This window comes from Panthera onca, chromosome D1 (assembly GCF_046562875.1).
Source record: "Panthera onca isolate mPanOnc1 chromosome D1, mPanOnc1 haplotype 2, whole genome shotgun sequence".
Classification (NCBI taxonomy): Eukaryota; Metazoa; Chordata; class Mammalia; order Carnivora; family Felidae; genus Panthera; species Panthera onca.
This window is the reverse complement of record NC_138348.1, coordinates 104,389,091-104,414,170: the sequence shown is the minus strand read 5'-3', so window position 1 is coordinate 104,414,170 and position 25,080 is coordinate 104,389,091. Positions and strand designations below refer to the sequence as shown.

Below are 25,080 nucleotides of genomic sequence, written 5' to 3'. Positions count from 1 at the left end.
CAGAGGAAACAAGGTTATGTTGACCTCATCACAGATAATTTGGGTTGTGGGCATTCCAAAGGGTAAGAAGAGGGAAGGCCTCTCACTGAAGCTAAATACTCTTTTTATTCCTTGTTTTCTAACCATAGTGCAGAGTTCCATGCTGAGATTGGTGGTGTCTAATTAGACAATGGGAGCCTGAGTATAAACCTGAAACCGATCCCTCACAACCAGCATCATCTTGGTGAAACGTAGAAACCACCAGCTAGTGAGAAGAGTTTTATTTTTATAAGCTACCCCACAATTTTAGGAACTGAGATCATTGAGCCTGTAATGAACTAATTCCATCTATATTGATTGAGCGCCCACTCCCACCACACCACATCTGGGAAACATTATGATTTTATGGTAAAGAAAATGTTTGAACATTTGTACCATGAGCTGACTCTTCTCTGGGTTTTGCCAAGAAGGTGTCAATGTGGGTCGGGAAGCTGGTGAGTGTTGTGTGAAGCTTTTGGGTAAAGGGAAAACATATCCCGTTTTTCCTTTAGAGACTTTGCCGAGGGTTTCCCAACACCTTTCTTAAAAAAAAAAATTATCTTTGTATAAAGACAGAGTTGTGAGTAGGAGCAACTACAAAATTCCTTAAGGCACACTCTACCTTCAAAAGTCAGATACCTAACTCGCCAAGGCACACTGTGGGGTGGGGGGCAGAAATAGCACCATCAGGATTTCTCTACCACTGCACCCTCTCATTCTTTGGTAATTCCAACCTCCTTCCTGTACCTCCTAAATGGTTCTGCGAGTCCACAGAGAATGTTTCACAGGTATAACAAGGCTTCCACAGTCTGGACCTTGTGATCCCTCTGAGGTGGGTCAGACATTTTCCTCATGGCCTTCATCTAGAGCTGCTGTTGAAGTCCACTTGTGTCCACACAGGATGAAGGCCTCTAATGCGGCTCCCACCGACCCAAGGTTGTAGTAGCCCCATGTCCCATGCTACCACGCTAATACCTCCCTAAGCCCAGTGCAGGTACTAGTGAAGCCGTGTTTCATGATAACCACCACCATCGTTATTGTCATTATCATCACCATCATGATGACTTCCTCTCTTACAACAGGCTCCATGCCCCAGAGCTCGGGCATGAATTCTGGGGAACAGATGTAGGTCTGGGTGCAGAATCACTCTGCTCTTCTGATTCCAAGAGAGTCATCTCTTCATGTCTCCTGCACCTCCTTTAGGATGAAGTCTTCCCGAAGAGGCTCTTGGTTTCTCATAATCAGAGAGCCCTAAGGATCCTTCAAGATGATTAGATAGGCTCACATCTTAAGTGGAACATAATTGAACGTGATATTTAATTGTTTAATTGTTAAAAACCTTTGATAAGAAAGGATGCTCACTGGAGAGGATGTGGGATGGTTTTTGAGATTGAGGAAAAGATTGACAGTTGGACTTGACAAGAAATAGTTGAAGTTGGAGGAAAGGCCAGGGCCAGGCTGAGCTGGGGTGAGAAAGGAGACAGCCACTGGATGAGGAAGCTGACAGGGCTGATTCCAGAAGCCAGTAATAGGGTGTGAAGATTTCAGGCTTATACCCTCATCTCCTCTCCTCCCTTGTTCTCTGCCTATGGAAGCATGTCCTTGTTGTGCCCATCAAATCTGACCCTCTTCTCTTCCTGCCACATTGTCCTTCAGACTCCTCCTTCCAGTCCAAATTCCCATTGCTTCTGGGCCTCCCAGGAACTTACCATCATGGAAAAAAGCTAGTTGATTTATCTTTATAGTGTTAATGACTAAAGAAGCGCTAAAATATTTCCCCTTTGGTGGGAGGCATTGAGGGGAGTGGGTTTTCAGCCCAGCAGCAGGTCCAAAGGGAGTCTGTTTGGGGAGCTCAGATCTGCGAATGGGCCCCACCCTCCATCAGGACCCACCTTCAGACTCTGAGAGACCTGTTCCCCAACGTGGACATCCACGCTGAGAACAGTTTCAGGGGATTATACAAAGATGATCACACTCTCCAGGAAAGCCTATAAATGTTGTTATTTATTGCCTTAAATAACACCTCTCATACATTCTAAGTGCTTTGGAAATATGCACACACAACACAGCAGGTTCTGGGGCCCAAGTGATTTTTTATTATTAAAAAAAATTCCTTTTCCTATTGGCTGCTTATAATAATCTGTTGGAAGCCAAAAATGCAATCAGCTTCCTTGATGAATTAGCTGCATCACCTGCTATACACCATGTGGACTGCCGTGTTCAGCACTGGGCCTGCTTAGCTTTGTCAGGTTGATCAAAGTGTTGTGTAGGGCTGAGGGGTCTGGGGAAAATTGGATGTTAAATCCACCTCTTAATGGCCATGATGCCTTTGGCCAAACAAAAGAAATAGCCTCTTTTCCTTCGGGGGTTCTCCCCATGGGGTCTACCTTGGGTAGATTGGAGTATTACACCCTTGATTATCTTGGAGAGTTATCTAGTGGTGATGATTTTTTAAAAACTTTTCTAAAAGTATGAGGAGACAACAAGGAAGTGACCACCTCTAGAAAGCCTTTCTTACCCCCTCAGTGTAGCTAAAATGTAGATAATGTGGTCTACCTCCCCTAGTGGGCTTGTTAAGGATGCCGATGTATGTAAATTGTCAAGCACAGGACTTGGCACAGAGCACATAATCAACATTGTAAACTTGCCTTTCCCATTACCTTCCCCTATGAGAATCCCCACTAAGTGGAATGATAGTGCAACATTAGCAGGCCACTACCTACCTTGAAAACCAAGCCTCTGAATCCCTTCATACTCAACTTTCATTCGATATTTTCCTACCGGGAGACCTGGGACCTGACTTGGGTTCCTGAGGACCTTTTGCAAGGTTCTAGTGCAGAAGAACTCACAGATTTGAGGTGCAGAGGTGGGTGAAGAATGATGTATCCCTTCTGCTGCCACATGGCAAACAGAAGGAGCATACACAGATGGGCCATGTGGAGTGTTCTACCAATGACTAATGGCAGATGTTGCTAATGATCACTGATATTAATGCTGTAAGGAGGTTTGGTGAGTTCCCTGATGGTGTGGGCAGGCCTGGTAGGTAACTATGAGTCCATGGAATGGGAATAGGAATCAGAGTAGACTTCGAAGAGAAGTAAAAGGAGAGAACAAGGAGAAGGAGAAACAAGGGTAGAATGAGAAGACCTAATCTTGCTTTAGCCCCTTCTATAAACAAGGCTCTGACATCAACCCTCCAAACACCTGGTCTCATTTAAATATCACAAGGAAGGTACTTAATATGATATTGTACATAAGGAAACTGAGCTTAAGTCACTTGGTCAAAGTCACTAGGTTGTAAGTGGGGGAGTAGTTAGAATTCAAATCTAGTGTCAAATCCAGTGGCTGATTCCAGGGCCCATGTTCCAATCGAGTATAAGTATTTAATGCCAGATGAGAAGGTAGCAGAAGCCTCTTTTGAGACAGGACCTTAACAGGTGGCTAGGATTTCAGCAGATTAAGGGAGAAGGGACGCTTCAGGGGGAGGCAAAGCCAGAGAGGCAGAGCATTGAGAAAGTACAAGGTGTGTTTGGCCAGTGGTGGAAGATCTGTTTAGTCAGGATGCTGATGGCTTCTTGACTATAATGGCTATGACCTTTGATGTTGTAGGTTTCTCTGGAGTGGAAATAATATCAAACAGGCTATTGTGAGATGAAGAACCTGACAGAGACCCTGGTGCTCAATAAATGGTAGTTCATTCATCCATCCAACAAATATTTACTAAATGTCTCCCATACATCAGGCAAGGAGAGAGGTCTGTCTGAACAAGACCAATCCAGTCTTGACCTTGTGAAATTTGTATTCTAGTAGGGAAGAGTAACATGAAATTGTTGATTACACAGTTAAATTATAATAATGGTAAGGGTTTTAAGACAAGTATGAAGTACCATAACCCTTTCTGATCAGTGAGCTGAGCTCAGAAAAATGAGTAGGAATTACCAAGGCAGAGTGCGTATGTGTTTGTAAGTCTGTGTGTCTAAGTCATGTTAAGGATTATTGTGAACATTGGAAAGCCAGGAAGTTTCTAGTAGGCCAGTGAATGATTATTTCTGACATGCCCAATTATTTTGACTGGTAAGTGAGAGAAGATTGCCAGGCTTGTTGATAGGGATGAACTGAAGATGTTTGAGTATCAGAATGATACCATCAGCAGAGAAATTTTTAATAAACTTATTCCTAGAGCCATTACATGAATCATTGGTGGGGAGCGAGGTCAGCCAGAAGCCCTTGTCATGACATGAGATGATGAAGGTCTGAACTAGACTCTCAGCAACAGTAGGGATCAACAGGAAAGAAACACATGCAAGACACATTTTTAAGGAAGGAATGACAAGATCTTGAGCTCAGATGGAGGTTGAGGGTGAAGGAAAGGAAAGAGTAAAAGCCTGAAGGAAGTTTCAGACCTGGATAATTTTAAGAATGAGGACGTCACATCCAGGAATAGACAAGTCAGAAGGAAGAGCTGACTTGAGGAGGAAAATGAGTAACTTCCACTTTCCACATGTTGAGTCTGAGATGACAGCCTGTCCTGGGAGGAGCCAAGAGCCTCGCACCTGCACCTAAGAAAGATTTGCTCAATTGACTAGCTCTGTGAACAGGGGACAGGAGGTGCCGAAAGAGGGCAGCTGGGGACGGACTTTGGGAATCACCCTGTGCCAGAGGGGTAGGTGAGAGCCGAGGGGTGGACATGGTCAGTTAGGAACAGAGAGAGGAGAGACTGAAGCACTAGCACCTCCTATGGTAGGGGTGGGTGCATGAAGAGGCAGAAAATGAGCACAGGAGCAAACAGAGATGCGGGCAGGGCCATGGGATCAGAAAGGCTGGCAGAATGTGGCAGGAGGCCAGATGCTGTTGGAGCCCACAGAAGTGGGCAGAGAGAGGCAGGGGGCTTGGAGGCTGAGGGTGGGATGCTGACCTGCCCCTTTCACTGCATCCTGGAGGTGCCTGTCCTCAAGGGCCTGGCCCTGCTTCTCTGCTCTGGGGATGGCTTGTGGGCAGAAGTACCATATTCCCGGGCGCTGGGTGGTTCAGTAGGTTAAGCATCTGACTTTGGCTTAGGTCACGATCTCATGGTTTGTGAGTTTGAGGGCCACGTCAGGCTCTGCACTTACAGTGAGGAGCTTGCTTGGGACTCTGTTTCTCTCCCTCTCTCTGCCCCCCCCCCCAATAAATAAACTTAAAAAAAAAGAAAAAAAAGAAGTACCATACTGCCTGGGAGGTGAACACAGGGCTGGCTGCATCATTTGTGGGGCCCTGTGCAAGATAAAAGTGTGGGGCTCCTGGTTCAAAAACCAGGTGGAAGGTCTTCTTAAAGATTCTTAAATAGAAAACACTTCTCTCACCCTGTCACGGTGTCGTTTATCTGCTATTTCATGCTCTACTGCCTCAGGCACAGGGGCACTCCTGGCCATTGCAGACCCTCCCCTGTGCCTGGGGGCCCCACCTGGTAGCAACTAGGCATGTGGGCATAAGTGCAGCCTTCAATCCTACATTTAAGCAGAAGGCTGAAGACTTTATTAAGAGGCTAGAAAAAGGAATGATCTGGGAACATGAAGGAGTGGTTAGACCATCAGAAGGTTGTGGGGTGTTGGTTTGGTGACCGCTGAAGGTTATGCCATGTCCTCCTGTGGAAATGTTCCTCTTCCTCACCCAGAGCAAACCTTAATCCTACTCAAGAGCCAGATTTGAGGGGAGCCTGGGTGGCTCAGTCGGTTAAGCATCCAACTTTGGCTCAGGTCATGATTTTGTGTTTCGTGGGTTTGAGCCCTGCGTTGGGCTTGTGCTCACAGGTCATAGCCTTGAGCCTGCTTCGGATTCCATGTCTCCTTTCCCTCTCTGCCCTTCCCCTGCTCACACTCTGTTTCTTTCTCTCTCAAAAATAAATAAACATTTTTTTTTTTTTTTAAAGAGCCAGATTTGAGCTAGGCAAAACCCAAATACCTAAGCAGAGTTTGGGGCTTATGCAGTGCAAATGCCCCAGAAGATGATCCAAACCCAGGAACTGCAGATAGTAGTGATGTGTGGGCTGGCCTGTGCTCAGTGCTTCAGAGGGCACCAGGGAGTGGGGCCCATCTGGGATCTGAGAAGGGAGGGGCTGTGTGCCAAGGCAAGGCTATAATACATGGGTGAGGAGTGGGAAGAAGGGACCAGGGACACAGGGGTGACCAGGTTGGGTTAGCTGATACCAGGCAAGCGCACAAACTCTGGGGTTCAAATCCCAGCTCGACCCCTTCTTGGCTGTGAAGACTCTGTGCCTCCAGCTCCTCACCTGTAAACTGAACGTGACAGTCACACCCAACCACATCATCAGTTTGTGAGGATCAAATGAGCTAATAGTTATAAAACCCTGAGAACCAAGTCTTCTACATCGTAGGCACCATATTTTATAAAATGATTTGGTAAATCCTAGAATTAGTCTCAGGCTCCATCACTTTTGGCAGAGCACAGCCCAGGTAGCCAAAAATAATAAAAAGAATTCCCCATGTGTAACTTTTCACTCCCAAGAAACTTTGAGATTAATTTGTTATTTCCAACAGTTTGTATATTCTGTGCTCTTATCCCCATGCACTCTGCAGTCTTTCACACCATAGTGCCCTCCACCTGTTCACGCCTTAGCCTCTGCCCATGGATCTCTTTCTCACTCTTTCCTTCTGTGGTGGCCAGGAGAACGTGCCTCGGTCATTGGCCAAGGGTCCTGGCTGCTGCACATTGAAATCCATGGCCACCTTTGCATCAAGGCTATGTTTCCATGGGCTGCTCCCCACTGCTGATTGCATATGGCTGGGATAGTCAGGCAGACTCCAGCCTGGAAGACAGGGAACCCCTTTGTCAGCCCACTGCAGCTCAAGAACTCTTGCTGGCTTGGCTACACCCTCCTTGGACAGCAAAGCCAGCTAGAGTAAGGTGCTTTCCACTTTCTTCCTTTCTTTCACAGGGGCCAGACCTGCATGGAGTCTGCTTTCCCTGGCTTATCCAGCGGCCTCCCTGTTTCCTTCCCCACAGGCATTCCCTTGATAAAATCCACACACATTTAATGCCACCCTGGTGTTTGCTTCTCAGAGGACCTGGACTAGCCTCCTGTCCCTTCTTCATTTATCTTGTAGACCAACTCCGCCTGGGGTTGAGGAAGGGCTGAGTCCTTCCTGGGGCTTTCCCAGCAGCGAATATCACCAGGGTTCAGGAACTAGTGTGGCACATGGAGACCCCTCTGGGAGGAGAAGGAGTGGGGAACTGAGCAATGGGGCCACCCTCTTTCTCAGGTGATGAGGGAGGAATTTACTGGGAATCTACTCATCCATGAAATTTTATTCCGGGACTAACAACAGCAACGAGCATTTTCAGTCTTTCTGCATGCCAGGTGCTGGACTGAGAATTTGACTGGCTTTATTTTACTTCCTCATTGCCACAGTCTTGTGGATGGTTGTTAGCCACGTTTTACAGATGGAAAAAGCAAGGCAGATTAATTACTGCCCAAGGTGCCACAGCTAACATAGAAGTTGCGGTGCCAACTTGGGAGTCGGGCCTCTCTGACCCCCTCATCCATGATCCCAGAGAGTGTGTGGTGGCCTGGAACAGAGGCCCTGGCAGGCTTCGGGGCTGTGGGACTAGGGGCAACACGGAAGGGTGGGCAGCCAGAGCACAGCCCGGGCATGGCCGACCGCCCCCCTTTTGGGGCCAGCTTCCTCCCAGTGATGGGGAAGATCCTGAGCCCAGCAGGGGCCTTGCACCCACAAGGAAAGCATCAGCTTCAGGGAAGGGGGGCAAAGAAGGGGAGGAGGTGATGGGAAAAGCGCAGGGGATCTTCTGGAGAACACTGAATGTCATCCTGAAGTAGATCCTAAGAAGCAAGTGCTTTTTAAAAGCAGTTGCGATGTGTAGGGGGCGTGCTATCCAGCTGCCGGGTGTTTCCCCACCCCTGCTTTGGGGTGGGCACGAGGGGGCTACTGTCAGTGACAGTGGTCCAGCCTCTGTTGTCTACAAGAGGGTGACACGACCCACCTGTGGCTGGGACCAGCCTCACTGTCTTTAGCCCCTCATCTTGGGTGTGCTCAGCAACTGACGAACTAGTGAGCCCAAACCCCAGCAGAACATTCACAGGCTGTGTGACCTCAGAGAAGTCACTAAACCTCTTTTAGCCGTAGTCCTTCCCTGTAACGTAGAAATAATGCCAGTTCCTCGGCATTCACTTACTGCGAGGCCTCAGTGAAAATCTCTGCACACAGTCTGACACATAGTGACTGCTTAAGCCTGCTATTTTTTTTATTGTTTATTATTTTTAAATTTTTATTATTTTTTTATTGTTAATTTTTTTATTTATTGTTGTTTTCATTGTTAATACCTGTCTGAGAGAGTAAGAGCAGGAACTTCCAAAGGAAACGAAAGAAAATCAGGCCTCCTTCCAGAGGGCAGTGGAGACTCCTCCCCAGCATTGTGTCCCCTCTTCCTCTGGGGCCTCCCTGGCAGTTCAGTGCAACTACGGGATGAGTCCAGGCCAACAGGGTGCGGGCAGGAGCGGGGCACACGTCGGAACCTCCCCCGAGATCTTCCACCTCCTGTTCCATCTCGTGATGACCCTGCTGGGGACAGTAAGGGCCAGGGGCCTGCACACTCCCACCTGCCAGCACCAACCCTGAGGACTGCTCTGGAGGGAGAAATACCTTACTGTGTTAAGCTGCTGGGAGCGTGAGGTGGTTTGCCAGAGCCATAGCACCCCCTGACCTTTACCCTCAGCCAAACCTCGGTGAGATCTGAACTGTCTGTGGCTTTAGACTCTCTGGAGGTTTAGTAAAATACGGGGTGACAGGAAATAGTCACGAAAGTCTTCAGCACAGACATTCGGAGGTGGCCCGCTGCTTCCTAGTATGTGGTTGAAAAAAATGCCCCACACCTTCTATCCTGGGACCAATGAGCCAGCAGCCCTAGAAAAAGCCCTCAGAGGGACCTGGAAATACCACTGGGTCTTTCTCTCAGGCTCCCAGGCCTCAGGCCAATTAGCTCCACAGTGACTCTCCAGTCTCTACCGGCTCAGCATTTTGGGGCGAGAGAGTCACTGAAGCTCTGAGTCACGTGAGGGCACCCAGGTGGCTGTGCCTGTGTGAGTGGAGGCTGTATCTAAGCTGCTTTGCAAATATTTATTTGTAGATTTTTTTTCTTAAATAGCTGTTGCAGGGGGTGTAATCAGAGAGAGCCACAACTAATCTCCATAGTTCTGGGAGGCCACAGCCAGGGTGCCAGTCTGAAGCCCCTTCAGCAATGGCTGGGTGGTCTGTTCTCATTCTCATTCTGTCTCTCTCTCTCTTTCTCTCTCTCTCTCTCTTTCTTTCTCTGTCATTCTCCGTTTCTCTCCCTCTCCGTCTCTCTCTCTTTCTCTCTCTCATTCATTCTCTGTCCCCCTCCCTCTCTCTCTCTCTCTCTCTCTCATTCATTCTCTCTCTCTCTCTCTCTCTCTCATTCATTCTCTCTGTCTCTCTCTCTCTCTCTCTCTCATTCATTCTCTCTCTCTCTCTCTCTCTCTCATTCATTCTCTCTCTCTCTCTCTCTCATTCATTCTCTCTCTCTCTCTCTCTCTCATTCATTCTCTCTCTCTCTCTCTCTCTCTCTCTCTCTCTCTCATTCATTCTCTGTCTCTCTCCCTCTCCCCCCACCTCTCGACACCTTGGGACTTGCCAGGTGCCGTTCACTTAGAGCCGGACAGAACAGGGCTCAAATGCTGTGTAGGCCAACTACTGAGTGGAAGGGCAGGTGTTAGCTTTAGCGTTGTCCCTCCTCTGAGGAGAGGATTGGGAGAGGATTCCCAGGCTGCCTGTCCTCCATGCCCATGGGCTGCCTGTAGAGGCTCTCAGGCAGACAAGGCTGAGAGTGGGATGTTGTGTTCAGAGCAATGGACAGAAAGGGAGATGTGAGGAGAGTGGTCTCTGGGCCTTACCTGGGCCCAGCCTGGAGTGTGATGTGGAAGCCCTGCCCCCATCAGCCGTGTAGTGAGATGCAGACTCAGGCATCAGGCCACCCGGGCCACCTTGCTGCTGTCACTTGTCTGTTCTGCCCTCCTGGGAAAGTTACTTAATCTCTCTCTACCCCGGTTTCCTCATCTGTAAGATAGGAATAATGATAATTCAGAGTTGCTCAACCATCTAATAAGTTAATATGAGAAGCATGCTTAGAATGTGCCTGGCATATAGCAAGCTCTCTGTAAATAAGAGCTGTTCTTATCCATGATCCAGGAAGCAAAGCAGCTGCTGTTGTTGGGTGCTGTAGAGAGAGAATAAAGACAGTGCCTACCCTATATCCATATCCCCTTCTGGGTCATATTGAAGGTTTTGGGACCCTAGACCAAAGAGACGTGAACTACGTTTCAAGGCTTACCTGAAAAGGAAGGCTCTTTCCTGGGTCCATCCTTCCAAAGGTAGACTTCATCACTAGACTCTACACCCCTAGGGTTGATCAAAGGGTAGCCGTTGAGGGGCTGGGAATGCTCATGGATGGAGTTTGAGCTTGTGGGCCGGGGAGGCCATCCCTAGGTGCATGAAACTCTTGCTTGTCTGAGATGGAGCCAGGGGTGTAAAGAGAAAGGGGCTGGCAGGGGGCCTCTGTACTTTTGCTTCAGGCTTTGCATTTTAGGGGAGGGAGTGCAGAAAGACACAGGGTTGAGCATCTATCTGCAGGCTGCCTACCGTCTACCAACTGACCGACTATGGTCCCCATGTCAAGGCAGGACAAAGGCACTGGCATGAGGCTCCCAGTTAACTAGCACACAGAGGCAAGGACCAGGCCCACAGAGCAGCCAGCTTGCGTGCACTTCTCAGCAGTTCTGGCTGGTGAGGACTCCCACCTGGGCCCCAGGAACAGGTGCTCCAGGCTAGCTCCTCCAGACTGCAGGGCTGGACTCAGCTCCCCTAGCTTTGTTAGACAGACACCTTACTTAGGGACCTGGCAGTGACCCTGGGCTTGGGAACTCAAGCTTCCAGATCCCAAAAGGCAGCCTGTTAATTGAATTGTTTTGGGTTGCAAGAAGCAGAGAATCAATCAGGGTTTCTGAAGTAATATAGGGCTTGTGGTAAGATTGCCCATGGAAATAAGAAAATGAGAACGTCAGCCGCGAGCCAGGCCTCCCAGGTGCTTTCAAGAATCTTCTCTCTGGTGAAGGTAAACAACCAAGCTGTGGAGAAAGCAGACTCCAAGGTGAGCTAGGCCTGCAGGAGGCTGAGGCTAGAAGGCCCTTCAGAGACCACCAGTTCTGGAACTTATCGGCGGCATCAGGGCACAGTTACCAGGGTGTCCCAGCTCCTGTCTGTGAATTTGCCTCTCTCCATGTCCATCCATTTCTTTTCCTGCTACTGCCAGGCTTCTCTTTGCTGTGTTTCACTTCTATTTGCTGCTGCTTGCTCAGAACTTTGGCCCACCCATGGCTGACCACGCTCCCCTGGCTGGCCTCTTCACCTTGTGACCCTCAGCTTTGGTGTTCACTGCTAACTGCCCAATTCTTTGCATATTGCTGCAAGTCATTAACCTTTGGGGAGAATTAATCAGGAGTTGGTCATTGACCAGTCTATAGATTGGTTACCTTGGGTCAGATGCCCTATCACTCAGCTATAGTCAGTTAGAGACCGTGACTTCTTAGTGGCTGTGGGAGCACAGGTTTCTAAGGCAGATTCTTCTCTTCTCCCCCACTCAGCTCCCCATGACTGTCTGTCTGTGAGAGGAAAGTATCAAGCAGGGTATCAATGAGGAGACCCCTGGGGAGTATTGGTGGTCCACATCAGATCCAAATCTCTGACCCTGTCCCCTGGCTTTCTGTTCTCCTGGTCTTCCCATTCTCTTCTGAATATAAGCCACTCGGTTCACTTAATTCCTTTTTTAACAACAGAATCAACAATACTCCAGTAAATATTTAATGAGTAGCTTCTATAGTGAAGTCTGTCTTCTCAGCACTGGAATTTAATCTGAAGCCGATAGAAAATCGGACCATGTGAATATTTATCACAATTAAGTTTTACTCTTTACTTTCACACACATCTTCTTATTTAATCTTATTAACTGCACCGTAGAGTCAGCAGGGAAGACACTACTATTATACTCATTTTGTGGGTGAACAAACTAAAGTTCGGAGAGGCCCACTGACCTGCCCAAGGCCACGTAGGGAGCCGTAGGGACTCAGTACTAGGACTTGGGTGATAGCTCCTCCTTCATGGAGCCCTATAGCATCTTGTCCTATGGGATCAAAGCCACTTTATCGCTAGGACCTTTTCCTGTTTTGCTTATAATCATTGCACACATGGTTTGCAATGACATTTCTGGTTTTGACCCCAGATTCCAAGGGGTACCATCTCTTCCCAGTGAATGGATATGGTGCCTGAGGTGTCCTTTCCTAGTGCTGATTTCCCAGGAGGGGCCATAACTTCTTCCCAGTACCCAGGGAGTGGCCTTCCTTTCTGTCCTTGTGTTCCTCAGGCCAGAACATTGTCCTGGACTCAGGCTCTGCCAGCTTGGGTCCCCAGGGGATTACTACTGTTCCTCTGCTCAGAAGGTATTCGTCACCCCCAGACCCCTGCTTGCTGGGAGCTCTATTCCAAGGCCCCTGAGCTGGCCTGGCCTCACACTTGGAAGCAGCAGGTGGGGCAGGACTCTACTTGGTTTTATACCAGAGATCCTGGCTGGAGCCTCAGGCCCACAGCTGGTCATAGGCATCATGAGATCCCCTCACCTCCTAAAGTCAAAGGAGAAAATTGAGAATCAAGAACCAGACAGAATCTGAGTCTGTTCTAGAACAGAAGATAGGAAAGGCAGAGTCTATAGGAAATGTTATTTAATCGTTTTATAGTATCAGGAGGAGAATATAAAGGAGGAAGCTGGAGCTTGTCCTGCCTTGGAGTGGTGGAAGGCAGGTGGAGAAAGTTCCCCATTAATCAGAGTTTGATGGGAAGCCTGGAAAGTTGTGGTTCTAGCTGATTACCACCCTAATAGTGACTGGGAAAGAGAGAGCCATGCAGAAAAGTATGTGAGGTGTGTGTGTGTGTGTGTGTGTACAAGCAAGTGATTGCTGGTACCTTGAATTTCATGAGCATTTGCTGATATTACAGGCATCCAAGTGCAATCAGGGTTTCCTTTTAACTCCCTAAATGTCTCTTTCATGGCCTTTGTAAGGGTAAATAAGATAGAAGTTGGTGTCTCTCTCGTGTAACTCTTCAAGGCGAATGTTCCCATGGGAGGGAGGTTCTGCTCCGTGCGGTCATCCAGGGACCCAGGTTCCTTCTGTCTTGTTTTGCCAGTATTTTCTAAAGCAGCAGTCCCTAAACTTGGCTGTGTATCAAGTCCAGTGACATCCAAGTTTGCAAATGGCTGTTGTAGGGCCTTGCTCTTGTATGCTTGGTTCGAGCTGGATCACAGGTACACACAAGCCTGAAAAACACACGTGCAGCTTCCTCTGACATTTGTTGGTGAGAATTTGGTCATGGCACATAAACCTTCAATTACAGTAATATGTGAAAAGTGCTATGATCCTACTTGAACCCAGAAGAGGAGCCTCTAAGTAAGATATGGGAAATCAGAGAAACCCTGTTAGAGGCTGTGACCCTTGGTAACCACATGTGATTTGGGGTTAGCTTGGTTTGTTTAACGTCTAACCTTGGCCTCTTCATCCAAAAAGTGGAGCTAATAACTGAAATTGACATAGAGGGTTGTGAGGATTATGCACGATGAGTCTTACAAAGTACTTAGCACAGTGCCTGCCCCTAGTTAGCACCAAATAAATATAAACTCCATTATTGTTATTCTCTGGGGTAGGCAAGAACTGTGGAGATGAGAAACCTTTATGGGGCTGGGACACAACCAGGTTTGGGGTTCAATTTTAGCATCTTCCCTTTGGTTAGTTCATGAGCAGGATGTAGACTATCTGAGACAGCTGCTGGGCAAAAGCTGGTGGTGCTGGTAGTGATGAGGGGTATGTGTGTGTGCACTTACGCTGGGGTGCAAGCAGTTGTAGGAGTATCAGGACCCCTGGGGTTCCTGGGGGGCTCAGTAGGTTAAGCATCCAACTCTTGATTTCAGCTCAGGCCATGATCTCATGGTTCATGAATTCGAGCCCCACGTCGTACTCTGCACTAACAGTCCAGAGCCTGGTTGAGATTGATTCATTCTCATTCTCTCTCTCTCTCTCAAAATAAAATAATTAATTTTAAAAACTAAAAAAAAAAAAAAGATAAAAAGAACTCAGCCATTGAGGAAAGGAGGGGACACAGATGTTGCCTGCCTTTGCCCAGAATCTGACAGAGATGGTCTAGCTTGTCTGGGGCCCCTCTCCCTGCCTAACTCTGAGGACAGAGTGAATACTACCAAAGAGGGGCAGAAAGCAAAGTAGGGGTTGAGGGCACAGGGCATCTTGAGTCCATGCTGCCCCCATGTCTGGGCAGGTAAAGCAAAAGCCAGCTGGCATTTTCCAGCTGTGGCTTCATTTTCAATAAGACTCGGTGCTGAACTTCTACTAAATCATTGTTCCCCTCCCTCCCTGCCTGCCTCTTCCTTCCCTCCCTCCCTCCCTACCCCCCCCCCACATTTGCCTGACAAATGTGCCTCAGTATTTTCTATGATATGCCTGTGCTGTTCTCTCCTTGCAGAACTGCTGGTTCTACCAGTATCTTTTAATTCCCAGCTTGTTCTAAGATCTCTCTCTCTTTCTCCACTGAAATGAAGGTTAAAAAAAAATCAACATTGCATAAAGGCTCAGGTGACTAGGGAGTGGGGTTCAGGGATCACTGTGCATTCCCTGAGCTTTAAGGGTAGAAATAGGATCCCTGGGAGCCCCCCAGCACCTGGGCAGAGGCATAGAGCGGACCCACCCTGCCGAGCAGCTAGCAATTTCTATCAGGAGATCTGCAGGTATCAGTCTCTGGGGAAGCGACGAAAGGAATGTGGGGCACCTTGGGTCGTACTGTCCAGCGCCATTGGCTGCTCCCCAGGTTTGCAGAGACGTGGTTTTCGAGAGGTTTTTTGGTCCTTAAAGATTTTCAGAGGCATTGAGAGGCCTCAGCTCCTTGCTGTTGCCTCTGACAGATAAGAAGATGGTTTCCCTTCTGCCTCCTTTCTTCTTCCTCCCCAATCAAAGTGTCTCCATAACTGCCATTGTCATCGTGTTAGTAATAGCCAAAGATGCATTAGCGGCCCTCTCTCAGTCACATCCCCTCTCCCCAGCTCTCTCCGTCTCTCCCACACCTGCCTGTCAGCCCTGCTCAGATAGTAGGCTTCTAACATTCACAAACCAGGGGAGGAGAAGTTCGGGGGTGGGATCAGGAGAGAGATCATCTATCTCCGTCTGTCACAGCACACTCCAAACCATATACAGAAATACAAATTGTGTTTCCTCTCACCATCTGTGGTCACAGCAGCAAGCTCTGTCAGGAGGGAAAGCAAAGGAGAAAGGCAGACGGGCGCGGCAGGGCTGAGCTGGGTGAGGGGCCACCACATGCCTGTTGTGGGCTCCTCGTTCACAGGGCATCAGGACCCTCTCCCAGGTTTTCCAGGCACGGGATCACAGAAATTTCTGTTGGATAGGCAGGGAGTTGTATATAGAGACGTGAGCCTTCAAGGAGCTTAAAGTCTGATGGGGAGGCAGGCACAAACAGCAACATGTGCCCAAGGGAAGGGCGTGGTGCTATGGCATCTCAGGGTGGAGGGCCCTGAACCAGGGCAGGGGGGGTCACAGGAGTTTGCCTGAAGGAATTGACAAGCACGCTGAGGCTGGAGGGTGGAGCCAGGAGAAGGTGGAAGTGAATGTTTAAAAAGCCCCTGAACACATGGGGGTGGGGTTGCTTGGCTTGTGAGGCTGGGAGAGCAGACAGGGACTGTGGCCGAAATCTGGCCAGAGAGGGTGGTGGCCCGAAGCAGGTGGACGGCCTGGGAACCACAATAGGAGAGGAAGGTGAGAGGTCTTGGGAGGCTGGACCAGTAGGACTTGGTGAGTGACCAGACATCAGGGGTAAGAGAGGGAAGCCCAAGTGTATGATGTGGATGACTGTAGATGGAAATGCCATTCTTTGAGTTAAGAACCATTGTGTGGGGTAGGTTTTGGCATGGGGACGGTTGTGGGTCACAGATGATTTCACTTCTGGCCACCTTAAGACTGAGCTGCCTGTAGCCAGCCTGGTGGAGTTAGTCAGTGGGTAGTTAGATGAATACAAGGCAAGACCACTTATTGTTTCAGAAGACAGATACCAAGTCAGTTCATGTGTACTTGCGAATCTGCAATTCTGGTCCAGGTCTTTCTTGACAGTCCCTGACGTAGCAGGTCAGGGTCAGGTGCCTCTCCTGGTGTTCTCCCACCTTCCTCCTTCCCCTGCCATAGCACCTCTCCCATCCCATGTAGCTAGAAGGCCGGAAGTTTGCGTTTAGTGGTCTGTTTCCCTTACCAGACTGTAAGTTCCACACAGGCAAAGGCCACGTCTGTCTTGTCTGCTGTGTCCCCATCACCTGTCACATAAAGTTCTTTCTAATGAGTTTCTGAATGAACGAATGTGTGAATGAATGAATGGTCTTATCAATGGGGTATACATTTCCGAGGGACAGAAATCAGGTCAAAGGTACCACCATGCTATCTCTACCTGTCCTTTTCCAGAGTTTCCCGACTAGTCTCTGCATCTCTACTCCTGCCTGACTGCAATCTGTTCTCTACTCAACAGTCAGAGAGATCGTTTAAAGATATAAACGGAGTCACGTGCCTCCCCTACTTAGAACTCTGTGAGGCTTTTCACAGCCCTGAAGATAAAAACAAAACTCTTCAACAAAGCACATGAGGCTCTGCATGCCCCAGCCCTAGCTGCGTCTCCAGTCTTGGGCCATGCCACGCCCCCTCACTCACCTTGTACCCACCACATGGGGCATCCTTCCTGCCTCTGGCCATTTGCACATACTGTTCTGTCTGCCTGCAAAATAGCCTCCCTCCCTCTCAGCTAGGCTCACCTTTAGGTCTTTGAAGGTCCCACATTCTAAATTAGACACCATCCCCATTTTTCTGTCTCCTAGTACTCTGTTCTTTCCCTTCACAAGCCATCAGAGAGGTGAATAATAGAAATGTGCCCGTTTACCTGTTTAAAGTCTTTCCCTGTTCTGTGAGCTCCCTGTCTACCTGACATCTGTGATGGTGTCTGGCACATACCCAGGATTCACTAAGGACATGATGGATGGATGGATGGATGGATGAATACATCGTTTCAGCTGTAGTGACGAGAAGAGGCCAAGTTAGCCATGACCCGCAGGTACTAGGGAGACAGAGTCCTGACCATTGCAGGTACTTGGAGGAGGTAGAGACCTGTCACCATTCAGTTATGCAGTAGTCCATTCATGTACTTAAACATTTATTGAGTGCCAACTATATGTGTGGGACTGCACTAGACAGTGGTCACTCAATCAGGGATGAAACACACAAAGTCCCTGGCCCTTTGAAGTTTACATTCTCATTTCTGGAGGAGGGGTACAGATAACGAACAAGCAAACAAAATTGTCAAGGGTTTGAGTTAACATGCCGAAGGAAAAAAATAGGATGCTGGGCTGAAGGACGTTGTTTCAGGAGTGTGGGGCTTGGAGCCTTGCTGGCTGAGGCATTTGGGGGCCATGTTGAAGGTACCTTGAGGGACAGTGATCTCCCTCCTGCTCGCAGCACCCCCTCAGCTGGCTCTGACAGGCCCCTTTTGTAGGGAATACTGTGGACAGAAGGTACAGCGGCCCCTGACCTCAGCCAGCAGTTTCCAGAGTTTGTGGGCTTCCTGCTACCCTTGTTTGTCTATGAGGAGCAGAGGCTGGGGCTGGGGATAAGTTGTGTGAGAACGAAACACCTTCTTACGCCTCCATCTTTTCGCTCTTCACCTTGTCACCTCTTTGGTGACATATGAAGAACTCATATATTTAGGTGCCCATAAGGGCAAAATTTTTCCAAATCAGAGGCACCTGTTTTGTGAATTTTGACAACGGAACCCAACTGACAGATGGGCAGACAGATCTGCTAGGCACACTAAGAGTGTCATGCACCTGCCCTCCTTTCTCCCTTCCCCGTTGCATCTGGCCATCCCCCTGCCCTGTGCCACCTCCCTCAGTGGAGAGGGGAAAGTGGGACAGAAACCAAGGCAGGCAGGGAGGTGTGAAGAGTGAGAGCAGCCTGCTGGCTGGCCAGAACAGGCAGCCACCTCGTGGCCCTCACTGTCAGGTCTGGGAAGGGAGGCAGCACAGTGTGGTGGGGACCACTGGGGCACATCTCAAGCTACTTAGCCTCCCTGGGCCTCAGTTTCCTCCCCAGAAAACAGAGGTGATGATACAAATAGCAAGTGTTCACTGAGTCCTTTCCAGGACTGGTGCCACTCTAAGGATATTACATGAGCGATCACACTGGGCTCTCACAACAGCCCTGGGACTTGGGGCCCGTCCTCCCCAAAACTCTGTGAGCGACCAGGTCTCATAGAGTTTAAGGCATGTGTCTAGTGTCACCTAGCTGGCAAAGCAGAAGGAGCCAGGATAGGAATCTAGGCCGTCTGGCTCCAGAGCCTGCACTCGTAGCACAGGTGCTTTCCCTGTTGGGGTTTGTGAGGGAGAACTGAACTGAGACACGACACTGCAAGCAAGAGGCCTGGTGAACAAATACCCCCTCCTTGAATTGCCCCTGATCAAAGTATTTCCCCCTCTGCCCTCCAGCACCCCTCAAATTTCCTTCCCTATGGCTTCTGTCCTTGGGTTTGGCCATTGCTGGTTTGGGAATAGGGCTCCTGAAACATGTTTACTCATGGACTCCTTAAAAGAGATTAGAAAAAGCATGTATTGTCTTGCATTTTTTAAAGTTGACATTTAAAATTTTATTATAAGTTTATATAGTTTCATAAGGCGCTATTTCCAGGTTGTTGGAAATATTGCCGTTTTCTAATAAAATGGCTGGTTCACCCTGTCACGTGTGTCAGAAGGAAACTAAACACCATAGCACTTTTATATCTACCCGCATGTACTGAAAAAACAACGGCAACAACAAAAAATCCAGCCTTTCTTTAACAGCCAGGAATGTTATTTTATTTCTTTCTCCTTAAATTCCGTTTTGCTTCCTCATAGAATTTTACCATAATATTATATTCTTATGCCTTAAAGACCTTCATTGATTATCCTATCCCATGTACATTCAAACTAATACTTAAAAATTTGTTTTGACCAGAAGGCTTTAGGTCATAAAGTATTTTTCTTTGTATTGAATATTATTATAATAATTATTATGTAACCAATCAACATACATATATAAAAATTTTAGTGATATATTAAACATACAAAGCAAAATATTTCAGAAAATTATCACTTAATGAGAGACAGGGCTCCTTTTTACAATTAATTTATGTGTCCATGGGTGAATACTAATTAATGATCCAACACTAATAACAGAAGGAGAGGTGTTGGGTCACCAGTAAGTGGGAGACTTACCCATAGCACACTTATTAATGATTGTTGTTAGGAGCATTATTTACAATAAGACCCACAATATATTTTCATTAAATTAATCTAAATCTCGTAAGCTCTTGGTCGGAAGGAATAAATGAGCAGAGAAGAGGCTGATTACAGGAAGGAGATCGTGCCCGAGTGAAAAATGAGTATGGACACACGTCTGCTATATGCTCCTATAACTTCAAGGTGTAGAACTGAGCCATTGAAGTAAGCATGAGACTTTTCACCCTCACCTTCTTGCAATCATACAAAATATGTAATTGACATATGGATGAGCCATGGGTGAATAGGCATCACTCCCCAACTTCTCTCTCTCGCCACTAACAAGTATGGAAATTCAGACTGTGCTTCATAGGAGATTGCTGCTTCCCTTCCAGCTTTTTATCAAATGTCAACATTCACATTTTAAACCTTCTAGTGCCTTGCCGTGAATCTGTTAACCTGGATGAAATAAAGCTGCCTTAATATTTCTTACTGATGATCTCACTGCTCTTAGCTGGTGGGCTCACTTTTTGACCTCACTCTCTGTAATTCTTGGTCATAGCTTTGGGGTCCCGTGTCCAATTTCCCAGTGTGCAAGGTCTGCTCAGACTGTGATGGTACAATCTTGTCCTTGATGAGCCTTTCTCCAGGGGCAGCTCAGAGGAGTTCCCTGAGGAAAAGTTCTCCACTGCTCTGGAAATCATTCCAAGGCACCCAGCCTAGAATCTGTGCTTGCAGCCTTTCTGTAAGTCTCCTTGCTCCTTGCTCTAAATCCCTTCTTGCTTAAAATACCTTTCTAGGTTCTTGTCTGTTTCCTGCACTAAACCCTGACTCTGTATTGATATGTTGAATTGTGTCTTTTCTTGGTAATCTGGTGGATTTTTTTTGTTTGTTTTTTTGTTTTTTTCTTAGTTTTCCTCAAATCATGCATTATAGTAGGATTTAGAATAACCGAGGTGAATGCTTTTCTTTAGCAAAATGGGAGAAAGGCAATTATGAAAGGGGATGTGGGAAGGTAGAAACAGCAACTTAATAGGGCCATGTTCCATGGCAGGCCATTCCAGGAAAGAGGGTGTTATATGTCACAGAAGTGTAAATGGGTTCCCTTCAAAGTACCCATGTTCAAAGTCCTTTTGGAAGATCTCCATATACTTGTAGATATACCCGAGTTTGGAGAGTTGGCAGTCTCTAACCCTGTAGAAATTCTTACAGGGTGCTCAGCTGTCAGTCATGAACCCTCCTGTGTGGATTTGTAGGTTCATGTGATTTCTCAGGGACAAATGGCTGTGACTTGGGTTAAGGGCTTGGAGGGGCAGGGACCGAGGGTAGAGTTGGACTATACAGACAGTGCATAGAGAAATCAGAGGGCGACTAGTGGCAGGTAGAGATGCTCTAATGCAGCTTTGATCAGAATTGTATTTGACTCATTAACTAGCTTATGGCAACATTTAATGTCCATCCAGTGCCCAGGACATGGTAGTGTTCCATGAGTGTTTGTCCAGTGAACGAAGGAACAGTTACTTCCAAAGATCGGGGGATGCACTTAATGGTGAGAGGCCAGTGCTACTTACTGAAATACAAACTTTAGAGGACATTTCATGAGAGACAGTCTAGTGTGCTGGAAATGCTGGCTTTGGACCCCAAAATCCTGTCACAGGCTGGTTTACAAGTTGTACAGCACCAGAAAGTTGCTTGAGTTTACAGAACTTTGCTTTCCATAGAGAAAAAGGAGATTTCAAAGATATCAGACTCATGAGGTTGTGAAGAGGAAATGAAACAATGTAGGTAGAAGAAATACTTAGTAATTGGAAGGCACTACACACACACACACACACACACACACACACACACACACACCCATGTATAAAATCTTGTTCAAAAATGTGTATCTTACTGTGTGCCTTTTGTTTTCAAAGCATATGTGCTATTTGAGGTGCGCAGAAGGATGTTGATGTATAACTGTTTAACAGAATCTTACTTTCATAGAAAGCAAGATTGAATGAAAGAACAATTCTTTGTCTCTGCTGAGACAAAAAAAATAGTAATAAAAAAAAGCACAAGTTGGCTGAAGCTAGAGCAAGGAGGATTGAAGTAGAGCAAAAAAAAAAAATCTTGACATGAATGTTCTAGAGCCTGGGGCAGGCGACAAAGAAGCCTGCTGGCTTTCTTCCCTACTTCCAGGAGTCCTGCCAGGGTGCAGGAGAATGAACCAGAGGTCCCCTCAGGGGCCCCTTTACCCTCAGGCTTCTCACACAAAAGGGCTGGCTATTCACCCTGCTGGTGGTGGGAGCTAGTTTCTTAGTTCAAGCTTCCCTCCTTCCCGGCTCACTGTTCTGGTGCACGAACTCCCTCCTCTCCAAGGACCAGTGTAATTAAACAGCTCAGTGTTTGACGCAGGGTAGACATCAGAGCTCTTGGCTCTCTGTGGAGAAATACCCAAATGGTTCATGGCTTTAAAAGTTTAAACAAGTCATTTTTTGGTCACTTCCTGTTTAAGCCAGGGAGTAGCCTAGGCTCTGTCCGTCCAGCTTTTGGAGAACAGAGGCAGAGTAGGCCCTGAGGTATGCTCATCTCCTGGCCCACCCTGTGGAAGACAGACAAACAGGCATGTGGGCATGCAGGCACCTGTCATTTCAACTTAATTGCATCTGAAAAAAAAAAAAAACAGCTGAGAGTAATGTTAAAATTAGAGCACACTAAAGGCAGTTGAAGTTGAGAAAATTAGTTGAATGCTTCCTCGGTAATTGTCGGTGAGGATGTGAAGGGCTTGCTGTACCTGAGAGAAGCTGATAATAAACAACTCAGGGAGCCAGAAATAAACACCCACTCTTTCTTCTGTCTCTCAGAGGCACCTGTGCATGTCTGCATCTTTCTTTTCCCCACTCTTTTTCATTTTTTTCCCAAAGACAGAAGCCGAAGTGACCACTGACACCCACTAACCTCTGACATAAGGGAGACCTGGGCCGGCAATAGATTTCGTGGCATTTACTGATTGTCGGAACATGGGAGGCTCTGTCCTGGGTTGGAGGATCCAGATGTAGGCCCCTTCGGGTGGTAAGATATGCACGTGAGTCAAGATAGTAAGTGATCAGAAAGGCAAGAACAAAAGCAGAGAGGCTTCCTGCTGGCAGTGTCCTCTGAATGGGGCCTGGAAGGGTGAGGATGGTTTGGGCATCATGGTCTTGAGCATATCATAGGGTGGGCCAATGAGTGGCTTGGTTTGGACGGATCCTAGGTTGCATAGAAGAGAAATAAGGCTAGAATGAATGAGGAAAATTAAGGCCTGGCGGCCCTGAATGCCTGGCTAAGTCATGATAAGGATTTATTGCTGGGCAGTGGGGAGGTATTGAAGCATTCTAAACATGAGTGACCAATGTAGAGCTTGCTTTCGGGAGGGATTACATGATGGGAGGGTCTGGGAGGGCTTGAAGGCGAAGAGAGAAGAAGCAGGGAGAAGAGGGGTCATGGCAGCCTGACACGGGGTGTGGGGCTGGACACTGGGTATCCTGCCCAGGGCAGGCAGTCTTGGCTGCTACCAGAATGTTCATCCATCTCCAAAAACTGGAGGATCCCAGCTGCCCACAGTGTAAAGTGTCTGTCTCTTAGCCAGTTCTCTGAGCCCCCTACAATCATCTCCAACTGACCATCCACTTCTTCCCTCTATGCTTGTGTTTCAGCAATACAGTTCCCTCAACAGACATCACTTCAGAGCTAGATTTGTTTTTCTTTTTAATGTGACACTGTTATGGCATGTACTTTCTCACCTCTGTGCTCCGAGCTAACTGCACCTCCAGCCTTCTGTCCCACCCCAGTCTCTGTGGTCCATGATGATCTCATCTTTGAACCTAAGACAGATGAGTAGAGACACCCAACAACCCCAGGGGATTAGACCTTAAATTCTGGTTCTGGAGTCCTCTGGGGAAAGGAATATAGGACATATGCATGTGTGTTACATGGAAAGGGCAGACTAGAAAGCTGAGCTCATCCCTGTGGGCTTGTGTTTGCCTTGCCCTCTCCCCTCTCTGCCTCCCATCCCAAATAGATTGTTCCGTCATGTTGTGCTGGCAGGAAGTGCAGCTCAGCACTGTTGGGTTCCAGCAGATGATAAAGTGACAGGAAGATTGTACCACGTTCTCCAAAAAGGTCCCCTGGGGACGATGTTGAGTGGGGGTGATTGATTTGGTTAGATTGTGATGTGTTGTTTAGGGAGAAGACAGAGGCACAGGGAGAAGGGAGGAAAAGAGAATGGGGAAAAGAAGTAGAGGGAGGAGCCCCCTCTCCTCACGTGGATGCAGGCTCTGGTGGTGTTGGGGTTCACTCTCCTACAACTGATCAAGAGGGTAGGGATGAGGTCAACCAGCAGGTCCCAAGAGACCTTGGGGGATCAGGGAGTACCTGACTCCCTTCATGAGTAGTAGTAATTGTTCTGGGAAGTTCCAGTGGAGAGAGCTTTCTCTATGGAACTTGTTACCGTGAAAGATTAATGCATTGAGTGAGGGTCAAGGGGGGAGATCAAGTGTACTGAGAAGAAGTTGGCCTGGAGGGGCAGAGGTCTGGGCAATAGCCACTCTCTGCGGGCCAGGAAAGCAGGTGCCTGCAACCAGGGCAGCATGTGCAGAGTAGAGAACCATGGTGGGAAACAGGGAGTCAAGTCTTCCTGGAAGCACTAGCTGATCAAAGATACGATGCAGTCTCTTCCTCAGGCTGTCCAAGAACCTTTGGGAACTGCTCCAGTCAGGATTCAGCCAGGAGGGAGGATGGGGAGGGAGAGAGAGAACAAATCAACGATGAAGAATGATGCCTAAGAAGGGAAGGGGCAGGTGGTTATCAACACCCATTCTCTGTGTGGCTCCAGATCAGGAGTTTTATTAGGGGTATGTCTTCCTCTCCCAACCCATACTTGGGGAACTGTTGTCTGGAGAGAGGCAGCTGACACAAAAGTCTTGCTAGAGGACAGTGAGGGTAAACGAGTGTCCTGTTTCATCCCCACTGTGGGTCTGAAACAGAGGCTGTGTCTTAAGTCACCTGCGGAGGGACTCAGGTTCATGTGGAAGAAAAGAAAATCACTGCAGAGAGATGATGTGAGATCCTGGGAGGGATGAGGGGGGTCTTGGGAACACTTCCATGGGGTCTTTTCAGAATAGCCAGGCACACCTGGCTGTACACACTGGGCTGCAGGGACGGCAGAAGGTGGGACCAAATGGTCCCCTCTTGGAGGAGTGAGGTGTCTTCTTGTGTCTCTGCTAGATTCTTAAATCTTGTTGAAAACATCAGCCCCTGGGGTCTTTCTGGTGAGGGAGAGAGAGCAATGTCATTTCATAAGGGGGAAACTTTGTTTCCACAGACCTGCTCCTGGGCAATAGTGATGATAGACGACAGTCAAGACCCAGAAGGGGCTGATATTAAACTCAGACCCAGGGAGGCCATGGACCACACTCCAAAGAAAAGATCTGAGGGGTGAGAGGATGCACTGAGTGAGGGCAATGATGGAAGTAAAGCAGGAGGGCCGACCCAGATTGGAGATTTGAGGGGAAAGAGTTGAAAAGAGGGATACCAAAAAACAGAAAAAGCCATCCCTTGTTCAAGACGGGTTAGAACCATCTGCCAGAAAAGTGCTATAATGAA

At 47.9% G+C, this 25,080-nt stretch overlaps 1 long non-coding RNA gene across 1 annotated transcript in view; it reads left to right on the top strand.

Annotated features, from left to right (window-relative positions):
* LOC132660870 (uncharacterized) overlaps positions 1 to 25,080 on the top strand; it is a 239,954-nt gene that overhangs the window by 192,848 nt on the left and 22,026 nt on the right. The window lies entirely within an intron of this gene.